General features: G+C 38.7%; 1 protein-coding gene across 1 annotated transcript in view; it reads left to right on the top strand.

Annotated features, from left to right (window-relative positions):
• The window catches only part of LOC107040978 (sodium/potassium/calcium exchanger Nckx30C), a 183,395-nt gene that overhangs the window by 134,736 nt on the left and 28,019 nt on the right, over positions 1-20,640 (top strand). The window lies entirely within an intron of this gene.

The following is a 20,640-nucleotide window of genomic DNA, read 5'->3' as shown; positions in this document are numbered from 1 at the left end:
GCCCATTATTGATTGCTTACGTGCCCCCCACCATTTTCCTCAAATACTGTCACCTAATTTACATGAGGCCAGTTGTTCCCCACCCCACATTAATCCAACTCAATTAATATTAACTATTCTATCTATATTAACCGTCATATCATTATAAACTGATTCAATTAATGGCATGAAATAGTATAGGAATCATGTTATTAATTCCTGATCAAGTATTTTATCATTCAATATTGACCGAAACAGTGGTGATAATAACGTTAGGCAACACGCGCGTAATAATTCAATAGAAAAACCTAGCAGATTCGCATGATAATTCTATTGAATTACTTTTCATTAGTTTTTGGCCAATTCTATTGAAATGTTCAATAGAAAATATTCTGCAGAACAAATCAATAGAACACGATTTTTCTATACAATTTGTTCCATTGAGATGTTTTCTATAGAATTTTATCAAATTTTCCAAGTTTTTTTGTTTGATTTTTTGATGAAAGAAAATGAAAAATAGAATGAAAAAAACATAGGAAATTTCAGATGAGGGAATTCTACAGAAAACATCTCAATATATTCTATTAAATTTTTTCGTGCGTGAATAGTGCAAAATTCATACCCAAAAATTGTTATGGAAAGAACCCCAATAGAATAAGTTATAATAACCATCTATTGCCTTTTTTCTGTAAAATATCTATTGAAAACACTTGATAAAATTGAATATTTTTTATAGAAATCGGCAAACTTCATAGAATTTTTTAATAGAATTGTACATAATCAACTTTCAGTGGATTTTCAATACAAACCCAATTGAATGATCGTAGGAAATGCGCTAGGTTTTCTATAATTCTTTGTTACGTCGTTTCAAACGGTTTCTTCTGATAACGATTTTTTATCATTTTCCTGAATGAAAAAAATTATATGAACCAGGGTTAAATATTGTCGATCCATTGCCGAATTAAAAATATATGAAAAATGTGATTTTAATTTGAAATATCAATGAAGAATGGTGCTTTTGTCAGGTAAGGATTAATGGGGATGTGATCTATTACCGATGAAACCAATAACTTTCTGAAACGATTCCGCTCAACATTTGGTTAGACTTAAGCTATATGAAGACACATCAATTGCAGAAAACAATCAAATTCCGTAGTTTTTCTACAAAAAATCGTAAAACTGGAAAAGAATCGTCGATTGTTAAGGATATCCAAGTACTTTGGCTATTTTTTCTCCAGTGAAATGTTTTTCTATTTTTATAACCGAACATAAGAGCTTTCATTTGAACCCGATTTGACCCTAAGTCTCCGGATATTTTACAATTATTTTATTATCCCTCGATCACTCACGCTCGGCCGCCAACCTTCATCCGTCGCACGGTTACCCGGGTAGAAATTCAACCGGGGATTCAGCCGCAACTCGGGTGTGCGCGAGCTCAGCCTCGGCTTGCCGCTTGACCCGAGTTCACGCCGCGACACGCCGCTCCATACCGGCTCACAGTCGAACGCTCATCAGACGCCATAACCCGGCACTTGAGTTTGAGCTGTGGCTCAACGCTTAGAACTCAACTCCGATTGAGTCGTGTCGTTTCGAGTGGAGGGTGGAATAGAATGATATTTGTGCATTTTTAGAATATCGATTTAAAATTTGAATACTTTGGAAAATCCTTGTCTTCTTACTATAAAAAAAAATGGAATTCCCAGTGGAACTTTCTATAAAATTTGAAATTTACTGATTTTTCCCTCTGTCATCGAATATAAAACCTGGCACTTTCTCTAAGAATTCCTATTGAATTTCTATTGGAGCTCTATGAGAATTCTATTTGAGTTTTATTGTAATTCTATTGAAAAATTCTATTTTTTTTTGCGTCAATTCCATTGAAAATTATGCAACTTTCCTCTGCATTTTTAATAGATATTTGTTTGTAGAAAAAAATCCATTGATTTTTCTAGATAATTTATTCTGTTAGGATTTCTTCCACAGAAACTATTGGGCATGAATTTTCCAAGTTTTGTTCCTGCATTTGATTAAAAGAAAAGAAGAAAAACCGAGCGGAAAAAACTTAGAAATCTTACGCCTAAGAAAATCTATAGGAACATAAAAACCTATTTACTTTCTTGCACCAAATTTTACCTTAACAAAAAGACTCTATGAAGTTGCATAATCTCCTATAGAATCGGCGCAAGAAACGAATAGAATTCTAATAGAACTTCCAGAGAATTCTCATAGAATTCCAATAGAAATTTAATAGAAAGCGCTAGGTTTTTCTGTTGAATTTTTTCATGCGTGTTATTTTGGCATACCTGTATTCAACATTTCCCTAATAAATCGTAGAATATTCTTAGAACTCGTAGGCCTATCGAAAAATGAAGAATATCCTCTCCTGTAGCGTTGATAATTAATAATAAAGGTTCGTTAACGTTTTTCAAGTGATTATTTTTCTTGATTTTGTTTGTTGTATTCGCGAGAAAAAAGAAAGTTTTGACTACGTTTCAGTGAATTGTTCTACCTTGTATTTTCAGATTAATCCCATTCGATTAGTTAATATCACGTTATTTCTGATGAGCTTGTGATTGTTCATCTGAAAAAGCATGCCATCTTCACATTTATTCGATTGTTTTTTCGCTCAAATCACGATGCCATCGGACCTGTCAAATCATTATTGAGGTTAAGTATACTGGGATTGAGTAATTGAAGATGAACCTGAGGTTGAGCAGTGGCCATTCAACTAAAGCCCGGCGAAGCGTTTCGCATAATAGTCTAACGCTGGGCTGTGAGCGCATGACACGGCTCAACCTCGGGTACATGTGACGCGCGTGGAGTGTATCCCAAGCTGGGGCGGAGTGGCGTATTTCTAGCTGGGATACGGGTTCCGAGCCGAGCTCGAGCGGCGTGATTTATACCCGGGTAGCGCTGTTGGGTTAAACCGAGCGCGCTGTTGCCACCTTGGCGCTTACTGCTATGCGCACATTCCAAGTGTGGCCGTGAAAGTAGCAACACTGCTCGAGGAGTCGACGCTCGAGGAGTCGACCGGGACTCACTCGCATCGGGCAACGCAGCGCCGCTTTTCTGTCCGTTCGACGTTTCCTTTCTTTTTTTAGCTAAACGAATTTTCCAAGAAAAAAACGAACGCCAATGTCTAATACAAGGTTTGAATTAGGGACTCTAATTTTTTCAGAGGTTTTAAACGTCAAAACACGTGTTAAAATATAAAAAAACGAAAACGGGCGGCGCCGCGCTCATTAAGCAAGTGATCACGGGTTATATTTAAACTTTGCAGGTCCGAATTCAAATCTCGATATTTAACCGTTAGAAAACATTTCAAAAATCGGAAAAAAATAGAAAGTTTACTTTTGGATGGCTATTGATGAAATAATTTATTCGGAATTTTGGAAGAAGACATCTATTCATATTCAGGATTTTACTAAAAATCGATTTCATGTCTAAAAAAAAGGCTTCCGAAAGTTTGAACAATTTCAATTATTTATTTATAAACAACGAATGTTTAAAGAAAATGATAATTCTGTGCAAAATGTAATTTGAATGACGCAAAATATTCATGATTTTTTATCGTAGTTTTCTCATGCCATTTAATTGACCAATTTGATGATTGAAAATGATTGAATGTATAGGGTGGTCTATACCAAACTGTAAAATGTACTTGGATATCCTTAACGTATAACTGAATCATGGCTGAGTTCGGATGCACATTTAAATCAAGTCTAAATCGCATAGAGACGAAAAAAAGGATTGAATTGGTCCTTTTGTTCGAAAGAAATCATGGTCCAAATTCTGATACTTTCGCGGTAATTACAATGACTGCCTGATGAAGATCATTGAATCAAGTTTTTTCGTGTAAACGTGTATCAGTTTACGAAATTTACTTCTTGAACTTCTCGAAAATTTACTTCTGAATTCTAGTGATCGTGTACCACATTGCCCTTGTTGCAACAATTCTATTCTAATTCTCGCCGAAACTGTAATGCAGCGTGTAACAAGTCTGGAAAAAATTACAATACAATTTACAATTACAATTGTCTTTACCAGGTTGGGTTAGCTTCATTAATTATTTCATATAGAAACATATTAACGTTTTATCCTTTTTCATTCAAGAGATGAAATAGACCAATTTTAGTGCGTAAAGTTCCACTTTTTTACACGCACGTGTAATACATCTTATTTTTTGTGATACCTGGCGAGTTCACTATTCGGAACGGTAGTGGCGGTAATGTGGTTATTTTTCTACACGAGTATGTAAAGTTCAAGAGCGTGTGTAAAGTGAATTTCGAGTGCGTAAAGCGAGGCTTTATGCACGAGCATTCACTTTACGCACGCTTGTGAACTTTACGCACGCCATGTAGAAAACAACTGCTTTACACACACTAAACCACTTCGAAAAGTGTACTTTTGAGACAGGTATCACAAAAATGATTCTTTTTCTTTTAATGTAGAGACATCTTACGTTTTAAATTCAAGAAAATTCGCCAAAATTGTCCAATTTCCTAGAGAATTAGAAAAGTTTATTCTGTAAAGGGAGACCGCGGTGAAATTGGAAAGAAAAAAAATATATGAAACAAGCAGAGCTCAGGACTTATTAAGCGAATTTTTATATATGATGGCATATGTTGAAAAGTGGGAAAGATTATGACTACAATCGATTTTACGTTTTTTATTTTCACACTTAAAATTGTCCAAGTGCCTCGGTTTTCACCCGATGGACAATTGTTGTTTCAAAATGTCTCAAAGAAGAAATGTATGTATCCATTATGACACAAGCAGTAAGCAGCGGACATCTGACAGCGAGAATATGATAGTGAGCATGTCACTGAGTGATGTTTTAATGCTTTCTTCGCCATCACTAAATTGGTGGTATGCTTCCGAATGGTTTCAGCATAATAATTTTTTTTCACTCTCGGATATTTCTCCCCATTTTTGCAATTTGTGCCATTCCCGCCCCCCCCCCCCCTTCCCTTTAGCGAGTCGTTACATCCGCACTGCGACGCGTTTCGCACCGCTCTCATACACACACACCTGAGGAACGCACGCATGTCCCAGGTGTCGCAATCGCTCCCGCTTTCGAAGTCGTGTGGCTCTGGCCACTCGGTGGACATCTCCACCTCACTTGTATATACATTCATACTACCGACTCACCCTGTACATACTCATATCACGACAAACTAATTACTAGTTTAATTGCATTTGTTAGTGGATTGTTACCTTCCCGACACCTCCTCAACCCCTATATTGGTAACCCCGACGTGATCAAAATAAGGGAAATTCGCGTTAATCAAAAGGGAAAATTAACTCGCGGCGTGGCGTGCATTTTTGCTCGAAAGTTTTATCCGCGCTTCCTAACGGTTTTACCCTATCCTTGGTGAACACCCGCGCAGCTAGCTTAGCGAGTGCCGCATAACTCCGAGTGCAAGTGCAATTTTATGTCACGTGCTTGATAAAACATTATTTTCACCGTGTGGTTTTTCTCAACGGAAATATTAAACACGGCATCTTGAAGATTCTAGAACATTCGACGCGTCCGAGTGCCAACCGTTGATTTCTCAGTGTTTCGGTAAAATCAAAACGAAGTGCCGTATTCAAGTGAACAGTGACCTCGCACCGACACATTGCTGAGCACTCAGAGACTTTGTGTTGTGTTGGTGATAAATAGAGCCTTATAATACCTTTATTTGTCGTCACATTTATACCTTCAATTTCATTTCTCTTTGAAATTTAATTTTGAAAATCGATAATCATAGCTTCTTATTTACAACCAACAACGTGAGATACGATGTCTACCACAGCAGGCGGCACGCTGACGGTCCCGACTGTCACGACAACGACAGCCTCCGCACTGCCACAGATCAAGGTACCGAAGTTCTCGCGTGACAAACCCAGAACTTGGTTCATACAGCTGGAGCCCCAATTCCGCAATTACGGAATTGTAACAGAAATAGATAAGTTTTACCGAACATTACCATTGATTGATACAGGATCAGCTGCTGAAGTAGAGAGTGTAGTTATTACCCCCGATCAAGTCGCACCTTTCCAAGCTCTCAGAAACGCTCTGATTGCTCGATTTACCAAGTCAAAGGAAGCAAATCTTATCCAATTACTTTATCGGGAGTCGATTGGAAATCGATTACCCTCTCAATATCTAAGGCATTTGAAAAGTTTAGTTCCAGAAATCGATGATGAAGTCTTGAGGGTACGCTGGCTATCTCATCTTCCGGAGAGCACCCGAGCATGTCTGGTGATCCAGCCCCAGGCAAACACCGATGACCTAGCAAAGCTTGCAGACAAGATCCACGAGGTCTATCATCCAGATACTGTCGCGACGGTAACAAAGTCGAGTGCAGGGGAAAACGCGCAGCTAGTAGCTCAGGCCGCTGCACTCACCGCGTCTGTCGCAGCCGCTTGCATTCTTCAGCAGGAAACTCACGATTATCTCGCAGAAACACGCGACTTACGACAGGGAACTGCAGGCGATCCACGAAGTGGTACTGCACTTCAGGCCCGTCTTTGAAGGGCGTCATGTGATAATTTTCACTGACCATAAACCGCTGACTCACGCGTTCAAGCAAAAACCAGAACGAGCTTCACCCTGGCAATACCGAAGATTGGATTACATCCCCCAATTCTCTACGGACATCCGGTACGTCGCGGGCCCAGACAACGTCGTGGCAGATGCTCTGTCACGAGTCGAAGCCGTCTCAACCGCTGTCACAACGCCACAACTCATAGATGCCCAACGCGACGACCAAGAGCTTCAACGGCTACTCCAGCGACCGTTCGTGAAACTACGACTGGACCGCCTACAATTTCCAGGTATGGACGAACCACTGTACTGTGATGTGTCATCAGGTACAGTGTGCCCATATGTGCCTGCCCAGCTGAAACACCAAGTATTCAACTCGCTGCACTCAATGGCTCATTCTGGATGCAGAGGTTCACGGAAACTCGTCACGCAACGCTACGTCTGGCCCAGCATGAATAAAGACTGCTCTGAATGGACCAAACACTGCCTGGAATGCCAGAAAAACAAAGTTACGCGACACGCGGTTACACCAATAGCTGAAATCGAGACACCATCGCGACGTCTCGAACACATACATGTCGATCTTATCTCTCTTCCTGCCTCAAAAGGACACAGCTGGTGTTTGACCATCGTCGATCGATTCACGTGGTATCCAGAAGCAGTTCCATTAATTGATGCAAAATTACCCACAGTAGTTAACGCGATTCTCTACCACTGAATCGCACGCTTCGGAATACCTCTGAGAATTTCATCTGATCAAGGTGGTCAATTCTTCTCAGACACGTTCAAGGAGCTCACGCGAATCCTAGGCACTAAAAGGATCATGACAACGCCTTTTCACCCTCAATCAAATGGTTTGGTTGAGAGGCTACATCGCCAACTAAAAGCAGCACTGCGATGTCGCGGCGGAGCTTGGTTCGACGCACTTCCCCTGGTACTTTTAGGGTTGAGATCCGCGTGGAAGGACGACCTTCAAACGACCCCTGCTGAGCTAACATATGGGGAACCTATCCATCTACTCGGAGAGTTCCTCGTGCCAGCAAGCCAACAAACGGCAGCACCGGAATTGGTAAGAAATCTGCGCGAACATTTTCGTACAATCCCGCCTGTTCCAGCTGCACACCATGGTACACGTAGCAACGGTTGCCAACTAGTAATTAGTTTATTGTCGTGATATGAGTATGTACAGGATGAGTCGGTAGTATGAATGTATATACAGGTGAGGTGGAGATGTCCACCGAGTGGCGAGAGCCACACGACTTCTAAGCGGGAGCGATTGCGACACCTGGGACATGCGTGTGTTCCTCAGGTGTGTGTGTATGAGAGCGGTGCGATACGCGTCTCAGTGTGGATGTAGCGAGTCGCTACACCCCCCCCCCTGTAGCGTCTCACATACAGACGCACACGTCTACGCGTTGACCATGGACACAGAGGAAAAGATGATTGACGGGCGAACGAAACTCCGGTGCTGTCTCACTCGCTCCCTATTGTGTCACGCGTATATTTTGGATCAATTCCATCTATGGAATTGGGCTCTCTTGCGAATTGAGAAAAACCTCAACGAGGCAGTCCGGCACCGACCGCCGAATAATCAGGAGTGAACAGCTACTCCTCACATTATCTTTCTTCACTTTTTTGTATATAGTCTACGTCTTGTAAATATACACGGAGAGAAAAGTCAGGGAAAAATTCTAGTGCTCGGCACCAGAAACGAGGCGCAAACTGCCGAACTCCCATATTTTAATCGAAATAAGAAGAAAAATTCTAGATCAGCACGGAAATTTTGCTGTAAGTTAATCAATTTTTGCAAAGAAGCACGAGAAAAATTCTAGAGCTGGCACTAGAAAATTTCCCGGTGTAGATTTTGTGGGGAATTCCGTAGAAAATTGTGGGAAAACCTTCATTAATTCTTGGTAACATTAAAAATTTTATTGTGCAGTTGGAGAATTTTTCTAGTGCTAGCACTAGAATTTTTGCCATTCTTCCTAACTTCGTAGGTGTCCGCGCGACATCGGCAACGTTCGGCTCGCCGAAGTGAGTCGAACAGCTGCACTCGGGAGTCCCGAGTGGTGACTGATAAATGACGTCTTCAACATCGGGTAACGTTAGCGCGTGTTCTGCAGAATTATGTGATAATCAGGGATTATTGCGCTTATTTTTCTCTGAAAGTGTAATTAACCATATCAAATTTGTGGGAAAAAAGAGTGTGAAACAACCGGTGGTAGAAATTGTTGAAAATTACTGATATTATTCAGTGATGACGTTTTAAGATAATGTAATTCCCTGTAATCGTGAAACAAATGCAATAAAATTTCATTTTTGTTGATACTGTAGTACATCAATTTAAATAACGTTAATGTTATTAATGAATAATTAAGGGAAAACAAACAAAAATTGTGGCCGTGGAAAATTTTTTGACCGGGCTCGACAGGTAATGCCCAGGTATTCGCTGTTGATTGACAGTCACCGAAATGACAGATATTTGGCGGTTATGGGACCGGAAAAAGGACACAGTCAGATAACCATCCCCAATATCTAACATTCTAGTCGCGCAAGCGCATTGAGGCATCCTGTAGTTCCGAGGCCATACAAGGGAGGCGCTGGCGAACTATTCAAGGCCTTCAGTTTCCAGCGTACTCGGCCCGTAAGGATAGTCTATCCAGTTAATATAGAGATCAGTGGAATTTCCCCACAAAAATTCTCTGACTTTTCTCTCCGTGTACTGTGATTGTTTTATAACTATCGCACTTGTTAGTGAATTGTTACATCCCTCAACAACCTTAATTCCTACCCCCCCCCCCTCTGTAGCACCAGCTTCTAGCCCGGTCGGCTAGTGCTCTCTTTTCTCCGCCAATACCTTTGGCATTGATGGCTCGATGTCAACTTCTCTTTCGGCCTACTACTGGACACCGGCGATGAATCCATGTGTTTATCTATCTTTGTATTTGTGCTCGACGATTCTGACAACTGCTCGGGAATTTAAAATCCTCAGTGTTCTTTTATGTCGCAAATAATAAACACACGTTTAAATACCCAAGCGACAAGGTCTCTTAAATTCTTCAACCAACTTGCTAATAATTTTGTCAGCGATAAATTAGATTATCCGCTACGCCCCCCCCCCCCCCCCCCCACCTTTGAAACCAACTGCATTGCATTTGCTAAAGGTTTGAGGAAAACCTAAGTTAGGAGAAAACCTGACCAGTCGTCCCTTCCAAGACTCTTAAATTAGTTTCCCAAATTACATTAAATTGAAAAAAAATCGAAAAATGGAAATATCCAGGCAACTTTCTATGAACAGGTATGCATATTTCGATTAAGATAGAAGATATCAAAACGGATATTTTTTTTTTAAATTGAAATCGGTTGAGTAATTTTTGAGATTTTTTTTTATAAGTATGAACCCTAATGGGTTATTTAAAAAAAAAGATAGAAACTGATATAAAATATCTTCTGTTTAAAGCTAATCCCTACTAGATCTGGGTAAGCATTTTAACATTCAGATTATCTTACAATTTTTAACAAATTGGTGGATTTAAATTTAACAATTAGTGATTCTACATCTTCTACCACCAAGAATGCAGCAATGGGGAACGGTCTGGAACTTTTATATTTGATCAATCTTTCTAGTTTTTGAGATATTTGCGAAAAACGATTCAGAAACAAATGGCGATTTCTCAGAAATGGCTTGATCGAATGAGCTGAAATTGAGCACAAAGTTAGTCCTTATAAGAGTTAATACTTATAATTTGATATAATTTCAGATTTTTTTGAAATTATTTTAGTCCTTTAATTCTTCAAGTTTCTCAAAGTTGACCACTATGTGGACACCCGCACATACACACATAGTAGTCAAACTTCGTATTTTTACGTTTCAGACCATTCTATATCATTTTCAAGCAAACTTAGAGAATCCAAAAATCGACCGATTACAATGCTTCCATTCGGAAGCAAAAATTGTGGAAGAAATGAATAATTGATTGATTCTCAATTTAGGTAAATTATATACTGGCAGTAGTTGCCATAGAATGGTTAAATTGAGAATTTTTGAAATTTATGTACGTCATTCTTTTTCTTTTCTTTTTGGGTTAAGGCGAGACTACTATGAGTTTTAAAAGTCGCGGGCTATTGGAGTGAGATTTGTCATACATTGAAGATCATTTATATATGTTTAACAACAAATAATTATTGCAAAAAAATTAATTGTTCATTGATCTATTGCTCCGCAGACGCTTGAAATGTTAAATATAGTCTAGGGCCTCCAATGCTTGAGCTACAGGTGTTTTTTCAAAATTTTGGAAATAATGTCCATTAATAATTACGAGTTATTTTTTTTTTAATTTGACCCCTACATAGCGAATTTCGTAGTTTAATATGCAAATTTGCGCCATTTATATAAAATACATAGAAAAATTATCCTTAAAAAATTAAAAATATATTCTTCAGAATTTTTCCCATCCAAATTTCAGCCAATAGAATTCCACCATTCGACGTCACGTGGTACAATATAAAAGACAAATTGACAGACTGATTACGTCTCATGGTGCAATTCTCTTGGCCGAAATTTGGATGGAAAAATTCTCTCCCGAATACCACTCGAGCTTCAAAGACTTCAAGTTTCTAGCCTGAAAAACTTGAATCCTTCGTTTGTTTACAACGAACTTATCGGGAAATATCCGATAATTTTGAAGCTCTCATGGTATTACATATGATTCTTTCAGAGGCATTTTCCGGGCTATTTTACATGAATGATGCAATTTTTTCATTAAAATATAACAAAATTTACTGTGTAGGCGTCAAATTTCAAAAAATTAACTCGCAATTGTTGTTGCATGCATATTTTCAAAAATTTTGAAAAAAACTTTTGTAGCTTAAAAATTGAAGACCCCGGACTATTTTTAACATTTTCAGCGTCTGCAGGGCAAACGAGCAATAAACAATTAATTTTGTACACTAATTATTTGTTTTTAAACATATTTCATCGATCTTCAATGAATGAGAAATCTCATTCCAATAGCCCACAACTTTTAAAACTGATAGTAGTCTTCCCTTACGGATAATCGGGTGAGCTGGGAGGGTTGGAACAAAAGCAGCCATTTTTTTCTTCCGAATGGAAGCTTTGCAATCATCCGATTTTCACATTCTCTAATTTTCATCCTTTAGAGCTATTCCCCTTTTCTGTTTTTTCATTAAAATCCTTGTACGCGCGCTAACATGAGCAAACAAGCAGTATGACGGATGCTATTTGACGAATCACTCATGACTGTTACTTTTTGTGTAAATTTTTTTTCTTCAATTTTAGTTTCTACCAATTCCATTGGTAGTATGATTCCGAATGGAACTCGATCCATGTTTCTTAGAAATGAAAACTTATTCGTTGGTATTTTTGAAAATGTTCTGGCCAACAATACTCAAATTTCATTACCATTTGATGTACCACAGACTCTGCCCCTTTTACGTATGTACATTTTTTCTTCCACCCATTAAAATAGAGAAGCAGCAACATTTTGAAATTTAGCTGAGTAATATTATACCTTGAGAGCGCAGTAACTGTTTTAAAAAATTTCAATTATGACTTTTTATTTTGTCGTTCTTACGATTCTTCATATAATTCAGCAATTATTCGTTAAAATTACATAATGAGACTATAATTTCTTACGCTATTATTACATAATAATACTCTCTTTTAAACGTTGATTCTTCTGAAAAAAAATTTTTTTTTATGTGATATGATCTTTCTAAGTCAGCTTAGAGTGAAAATGAACAGTTAAATATAGATGCGTTGATCCTTTTCTTCTTAAGAATCTTTGATAAATTGTTCTATTTCAATAACTATTGAATATATTGACCTAAAATTGGATATAGGAATGTTATTTGACAACCCTAACTAGTAGTCAATGTTTCAAAAGGTTTCCCTGATTTTAATCCATGTTATAGAGTGAATTCTGACCAAAAAAATACAAAAACGGCAATATCTTGAAAAGTTTCTATAGAGGGGTATACATATTTTGATTGATGCAGATAGATGACATCAAGACGAACATTTTGAAAAAAAAATTGAAATCGGTTGTATAGTTTTTGAGATATTGAGCAAAACAGTTTCGCATAAAAAGTTGAAAATCTCCGAAACTACTGATCCGATTTTGCTCATCCAAAATACCAAACTTTGTTATCACAAGACCTGAAATCCTACCAAATTTGAAGTTTCTATCTCGATTATTTTTTAAGTTATCATGTTTACAAGCAATTTCAGCGAACAAATGAAAAAAACGAGAATAAAACCACATTGCTTGGGGTGTAATGGTCTTTTTTCGATCCATTTAGATAGGTATCATCACGACGAGTATTTTGAAAAAAAAATCGAATCGGTCGAATTGTTTAGGAGATATCGGCAAAAAACGATTTTTGAGGAATTGCTGTATCTCAGGAACCGCTCAACTGATCGAGCTGAAATTTAGCCCAGTTTTGAGTATCAATAGTACCAGATAGCAGCCAAAATTTCAAGTTCTTTGCGCTAACCGTTCTCGAGTTATGGGGGCAATTGGGGACATACGCACACACATGGCCACAGACATACATACATACATACATACATACATACATACAGACAGACATACAGACATTCTTGAAAAACATCGTTTCTTCATGTTTCATGAAATTTCTAGGCATTTCTACCCAAAATTAGGAAATCGAAAAAAATTACAATTACATAGCTTCCATTCGGAAGCAAAATTGAGATATGAACTTAAAATCTGGACAAAATCTTCCTGTCGTGATCACAAAGGTTCGTATTGAAGACGGGCTCAATGACACCAGTAGTTTCGAAGATATTCAACTTTTTCTGAAAATCTATCTATTTTTTTGTTGAATACCTTTAAAACTTCACAACCGATTCCACTTTTTTTTTCAAAATATTCATCTTGTTTTTCACTGAAATACTTTATTGCTTCCGAATGGAAGCCTTGTATTTGAGCGATTCTTCCATTTTCTAATTTTGATGGCAAATAGTCTAGAATGTTATGAAACGTGAAGAAATGATGTTTTTGGGGTCATGTCTGCATGTATGTGTGACAACTTGGGTTTTTGGTGACCAATTTTTAGAAAATTCAACATAAATACGGTGAAATTTGTCGATGAAAGTCTGAAATTTTGGCTCATGGTAGCTATGATTAAGCTTCACTTTGGTACACAGTTTCAGCCCGATGAAGCCAGTAGTTGCTACGATATAACAACCTCTTCAAATTTCGTTTTTCCTCAATATCTAAAAATCTACTCCACCGATTTCAATTTTTGAAATTTCAAAAATTTGAAGATATTGCCCATTTTTCCGTTTTTTCATGAAAAATCTTGTCTACACGATAACTTAATAAAAAATGGAGATAGTGAGTTCAAATTTTGTATGCTTCTAGCTTCTATAACAGAAAAAGTTGGTATTGTGGATGGACGTAATCGGCCCAACGGTTCTTGAGATATTCAACCTTTTGTATAAATATATTTCTTCAAATATCTCATGAACTACTGGAGGGATTTCAATTTTTTTTCAAAATACTCGTCTCGGTGGCTACTATCTAGATCATGTCTACCCGTCCATACAATCATTCAGAGATACTCCCGTTCTTTCGTTTTTCAAATTTTTTCATCCTTATACGCACGATATTTTGAGAAAAAATGAAAATAGCAAGTTGAAATTTGGTATGATTATAGCTCTTACAATATTGAAGATTCGTATTTTGGATAGGCGCAATCGACCGAGCACTTTCGGAGATATTTAACCTTTTGTATAAATCTATTTTATTAAAAGGTTGAATATCTTCCTGTAGACATCCTATAGCTTACGGTTACGATTGTACACCTGTCACAAGGATAGGAAATTGCTACGGGTCCATTCGGAAGCTTACTACCAATGGAATTGGTGGAAATGAAAAAAAGAAAAGGACTAATAACGCAAAAAGTAACGGTCACATGCCTTATGTCAGATGGGCACAAACCCCTGCTTGTTTTTTGTACGTATTCTTTAAATAATGGAAAAGGCGTGTGCAAAGTTTCAGACTGCTGGGGAGCATGGTTAATTTATTATGAATTTTTGAAAAAGTGGTCATTTAACCCGTGATTTTATGGAAATCACCAACAAGCAGGGGTTCGAGCCTATTCGACAGAAGGCATGCGACCGTTTCTTTTTGCGTTATCAGTCTTTTTCTTCATTTGATTTCTAACAATTCCATTGGTAATAAGCTTCCGAATGGATCCGTTCCTCGTGCCTGTGACAGGCATACACACGCAATCATATTCTACAGGGTATCTAGACGGAGATATTTAACCTTTTGATAAAATAGATTGATGAAGGTTAAATATCTAGACTGATTGCGCCCATCCAAAATACGAATCTTTAATATCATAAGAGCTAGGGTAAGACCACCATTAGATGGACGCTTAAAGAACTTGAGAGCTTTATAGAACGATAAAAAACAAGTCATGCGGCTGTACATATTCTACTGAGTAGGGTGTCTCCTCTTTTCTCGCCATCAATATATTGATTGCGGGCTTCCGAATGGATGCGTTTATATATCGAATATCTCGATTTTTACTCAAGTTAGAGCGCGAACTAGGATTTCAAGTCAAAAACAGAAAAATCCAAATATCTCAAAAACTTTGCATAAACGGGTATATATATTTTGATTAGGGCATTAGGTTTACATACAAAGTTGAATATCTCCGAAACTAATTGACCGATTGAGCCCATCTTCCATACAGGTCCTTGCGATGATAAGAGACAGCTTCATGCCAAATTTCAAGTCGATATCTGGATTGTTACTCAAGTTAGAGCGCGAACAAGGATTTCAAGTCAAAAACAGAAAAATCCAAATATCTCAAAAACTTTGTATGAACGGGTATATATATTGTGATTGATTTAGATAGAGAACATCATGCCGAATATTTTGAAAAAAAAAATTGAAATCGGTTGTGTATTTTCCGAGATATTCGTGAGAAAATTAAAAAAAACGAATGGCTATTGCTCAAAAACTAATGGACGGATTAAGCTGAAGTTTGACATGGAGTTAGTTTCAAGTTATACCAATTAACTGAAAAAATTTTAAACTTTTTGGAATGATTTTTCCTGTTTAATTATTAAATTTACGAAAAATGACCACCGACTGGACAGTGTCACGCACAGACATGGTCCCCAAACTTCGTATTTTCACGTTTCAGACCATTCTGCATCATTTTCAAGTCAAATTAGAAAATGTGAAAATCGAACGATTGCAATGCTTCCATTCGGAAGCAAAAATAGATAATATACATAATAAGCAACGATTATAATCTGTAAAATATTTCTGGTGAAGACGGTCCGCATTTGTGAAAACGATTATTTACGAAATAATATAATGTTAAAATACTTTCATGTACTATATCGGAGATTACTAAACATAACAGAAAAAGGAGAATATCTCGAACACTTTGTATGAAAAAAGTAAAATTAAAATATATCAATTAAAATATATATACCCGATATATATTTTAATTGATCTAGGTAGAGGACATCAGGACGAATATTTTGAAAAAAAAGTGGAATCGGTTGCGAAGTTTTATAGATATTCAACATGATAGATTTTCAGATAAAGTTGAATATCTCCGAAACTACTAGTGCGATTGAGCCCGTCTTCAATACGAACCTTTGTTATCACAGGAGGAAGATTGTATCCAAATTTCAAGTCGATATCTCGATTTTTGCAAACGTTAGCGCGCGTACAAGGATTTTAATAAAAAAACAGAAAAGGGGAAATATCTCAAAAACTTTGTATGGACGGGTATATATGTTTTTGTTGATCTAGGTAGAAAACATCGAGACGAATATTTTGAAGAATTAATTGCAAAATTCGAAAGTTTTATTAAAAAAATTCAACAACCACTGAGGCGATTTCGCTTAAAATCCAATGAGAATTAAGTTATGTGGAGACGCATCGATTACATACCATCCATTGGGTTTTTTCCATTTACTATTTTCACTGATCTCTGCATAACGTCTAAAAAATTGGTTTTGAGAATTGTTGGAGATTATAATGGTACATAAAAAAAACGCAATGAACGTTTGTTCAATAAAAAAATATACGCAATTTGTTAGACGTCATGCAGAACCGCGTGAAATTAGTAAATTGAAAAAATTAATTATTTCATGATCTATTCCACGTAAGGCAAAAAGCATACGTGATTTTATTCTTTAAAGTCAGACGAACATTCTAAAGAAAAGAAAACCTGGATCGGATGAAAACTGTGGTGCAAGGAGCATTTTTCACGTAAAAACACGCAAAATTACGATTTACGTTAAAATACGGGGCAAAATGGGTTGGGTCCGTCATTTTTCCAACTCTTTCATCACCCTTATCATGTATTAAAAGTTGTTCGGTAGATCCCGTAACTAATCGCAGACTTCAAAGTTTTACCGGGGTCCCCCCTTAATACTTGTTATTGACAATTGAAAATTCGGGTCATCGCTCGCTTCGGGTCTTACTCTACATGGGGTAATTTATCCAGATTCCGGAAAAAAAAACATTCGCACGGTAATCGAGTGGCAAAAAAATTGATAAATTTTTATTTTTAGTTTCAGTTATATAATTAACAAACCGCCGAAACGATTCAACTCAAAATTTAATCAGGTCCAAGTCTCATTGAAGCGCATCGATGGGCACAGAGAAAATTTGATTCTCATCTTTTATCCAAGTGCAATCGTAGCACAAAAATTCGATGATGCTTTTTTTGAAGTTTTATGTAAATAATTAATGAACCGCTGAGCCGAATTTTGTTCATAATTTAATCAAGTCTAAATCCCATCGAGGCGCATCGATGGGCTTAAAGCAAATTGGATTCTCATCGTTTAGTTACGAGAAATCGTAGCACAAAATTTGTTCACAGCATACATACATACACTGTAACGAGATTTTCTCTTTACGGTAAACTGTTTTACCAACACGAAAACCCATGAGTTAAAAATGGTTAGAGTGAGGGACAGAGAGAGAGCGACATCTAACGCCAGCTGAAGAAGCTGAGCGAGAGATGAGAGTGACATCGAACGGCGGCTTCAGTGAACTGCGGGTGAGGTGAATAGACCAATCAAATAATGCCAAGAGGCGTGGATTGGGTGAAACCATGCTTCTGAACATTATAGAGAGGCTGTCGATACCCTGTCGTCTTATCTAGAAACTCACCCAGCTGTGTTTGGGGGAAACGGGCCAACGTACTGGCGTTCCAACTGGGCGATTCTAGAGGCGCTATCGACTTAGACTAGGGACCAACGGCTAGGTGAGAGGACTAGCGCCCCCTCGATTGCCGTCGAGCTGATTGGTGGTGGTGGGGTAACGGATGACCCACCGCCGCGGAGATGTTCAGACTAGGGGGAGAAGGCCCTAGTAGATTTCGAGACAGTCGGTGACAGGCACCGGAGTCGAGCGGATGTAAATCGTCCGGTCCTCGACAACGGTTGTAAGTGGCATTAGTCCATTATGGATTATGGGGGTCCGTTGTGAGGACAAGGTCCGGAACAGCGAGAGAATGGGACGCTTCGGCGTCCCAAACAGAAGGATCGGATTACTTTGAGGACGTGGAGTGTTTTAATTCCATGTTCTCAGGGATCCATCACTTCGGACGAAAGAAGTGGTGTTGGCGTGGATCCGTGGGCCAGGAGTTAGGCCGACTCCTGGAGGCCCGATCGCACGTACCTCCACGACGAGTACTCTGGGTGTTGGCCCGCGATGATAGTGCTTTTACAGAGCATTGAGGTTGAGTTGGGGTGGGCATAGGTGGGTGAGAACAAGTTTCCGGATACATGTGTCGCATGTGCCTCTCAGTGTTCGGCGCTCCGAGGGGTGAGAAGGATTCGCAAGTGATGGTCGACTTCTCCAGAGTTGAGCCACTCTGGAGAGGAAAGGAATACGTCAGAGGAATGGAAACATCCTCGGCGAAAGATACATGGAGGAATAGCTCCTGGAAGATACGCTTAATCGAAGTCTCTCGGGTGAAAAGACGAGGATCGATCGAGTGAAATACTCCTAGTATGGTGAACCTCGCCCACTCTACCGTTTTACACTGATGCTGGCTCGGCATTGTTAGCCCCGCCACGAAAAGTCCTCAGGGTAGACGAGTTATCCTCGGAGGCCGGTTTACCGTTGGATTTTCCGTGAAAATCCAGCTGGCGCCCGACTGAATTGAGCGATAGAGGAGATGCCCAAAATAGTTTGGGATATTTGCTGGTGGAGCACCGGCAAAAATCCTTTACAACCTTTACTTAAAACCTAATACCCTGCTATGATTATCATGATCATTTATAAGTAATTATNCACACACAGAGATGTCTTTGGAAACGTCATAGAACGTTTTTGAACTTCCCTATAGATCGGGAAGTTCAAAAAATCTAAATCGGTCCAATGATTTTAAAGATATTCGTGAAAAACGATTTAAAAACGAATTCCTTTATCTCAAAAACTACTTGACCGATCGGGCTGAAATTGTGCATAGAGTTAGTCCTTATAGCGTTAGTTTAGTTCTTATTAAGACCTACAATCTGACTAAATTTCAATTTTTTAAAAATTATTTTAGCCACTTAATTACTCCATTTTCTAAAAATTGACCATAGGGAAGGTGGCGGCGGACATATTCACATACAGACATGGTCGCCAAACTTCGTATTTTTACGTTTCAGACCAGTGTATATCATTTCCAATGAAAATTAAAGAATGTGAAAATTGGACGATTACAAAGCTTCCATTCAGAAGCAAAAAAACTGCAAAACCCAAGAAAAAAATGCAGCCAAAGTCATGAAACTTTAGACACATTTAGAACATGTGATCAATTATTTTTTTAGTGAAAAAGATTATCGCCTAGGAGCATTATTTATTAATAATAGCGAAAAAAGTACTGAAAAATGAAATCTCTGCGCACGCAGCCCAAACGAGCAGCAACGTCCCAAGCAACGTACCGATCGGATGGGGGTAGCGCGGTCAATTTAAACGTCTCTTGAGAGAGAGAGCGATAAAGCATTGTGATTGGAACTCCCTCGAGCCAGTGGCAGGCCCGGCGAAAGGTGTCCAGTGTATGTGGCAGGAACCACACATGGTATTCTGATGTGTGTGGTCCACCACACGTGAGAAAACGAAAGTTTTGCTTCTGAATGGAAACTTTCTAATCGTTCAAATTCAAGTTTCCAAATTGTGTCAGGGTCACAAATGTGTCAGGGTCACTAAATATGGTATAAAAAGTCCGAATATGCGATTTTTAGAGTGTGTCTGTATGTATGTTTGTATGTTTTTTTTATCTATTGGGAGAATGCATTTACGCACGACCACTTGAGGGAGGGGACAGCAGGATCCCTCCGTCAAATGAGTGTCGGACACGGACAAAACTGTCAATACCGACTAAACTCCAGTCAGACATATTTCCAATAACCTTTCATCCCCTCGCGGCACCACCGTAAAGTATTAATTCGCGAGGGAGGTCTCAGCTGTTTGCTCTTCCACGTTTTTTCATCTGATGTACGTCCCGCTATCCCGCTAAGATGTTGTGCGTGATTAGGAGGTTCCAAAAAGATTTCTCACCTATACTGCAGCCTTATGCTTGCGTTCCTCATTTCTGAGCATTTCAGTTATGTCCCAAGCTGCCTTTGATGACAGCATTGCGTCCACCAGGCTCTCAGGTTTGACCTCTCTTCCTAGGTCGGACTCCCACGTACTTCGGATCTCATTGAAGCAGAGACATGTAAAGAATACATGTTCTGCGTCTTCGTCCACTCCTGTGCAAAATAGGCACTCCGAATCTTCATGTTTGTATTTGTGAAGATACGCCCGGAAACACCCATGTCCTGAAAGCATTTGTTACAGGTAATAATTGGCTTCTCCATATTTTCGACTTACCCAGACGGCCATCTGTGGGATCAGGCGATGAGTCCATCTGCCCTTGGTAGAGGCATCCCACATTTGCTGCCATCGTTGCAAGCTCTTATGCCTCTCGCCTACACTGAGCTCTGCTGCGCTTTGTGTTTCCGACTTCTTGCGTCGATACAGAGACCTTCGCTCTTCGGCCAATACCTCAATAGGTAACATTCCGATAATGACGCATACTGCATCTTCGGACACCGTGCGGTATGC

Source organism: Diachasma alloeum, unplaced genomic scaffold (genome assembly GCF_001412515.2).
Source record: "Diachasma alloeum isolate Michigan unplaced genomic scaffold, Dall2.0 Dall_scaffold_00351, whole genome shotgun sequence".
NCBI lineage: Eukaryota > Metazoa > Arthropoda > Insecta > Hymenoptera > Braconidae > Diachasma > Diachasma alloeum.
This window is presented reverse-complemented; position numbering and strand designations above follow the sequence as displayed.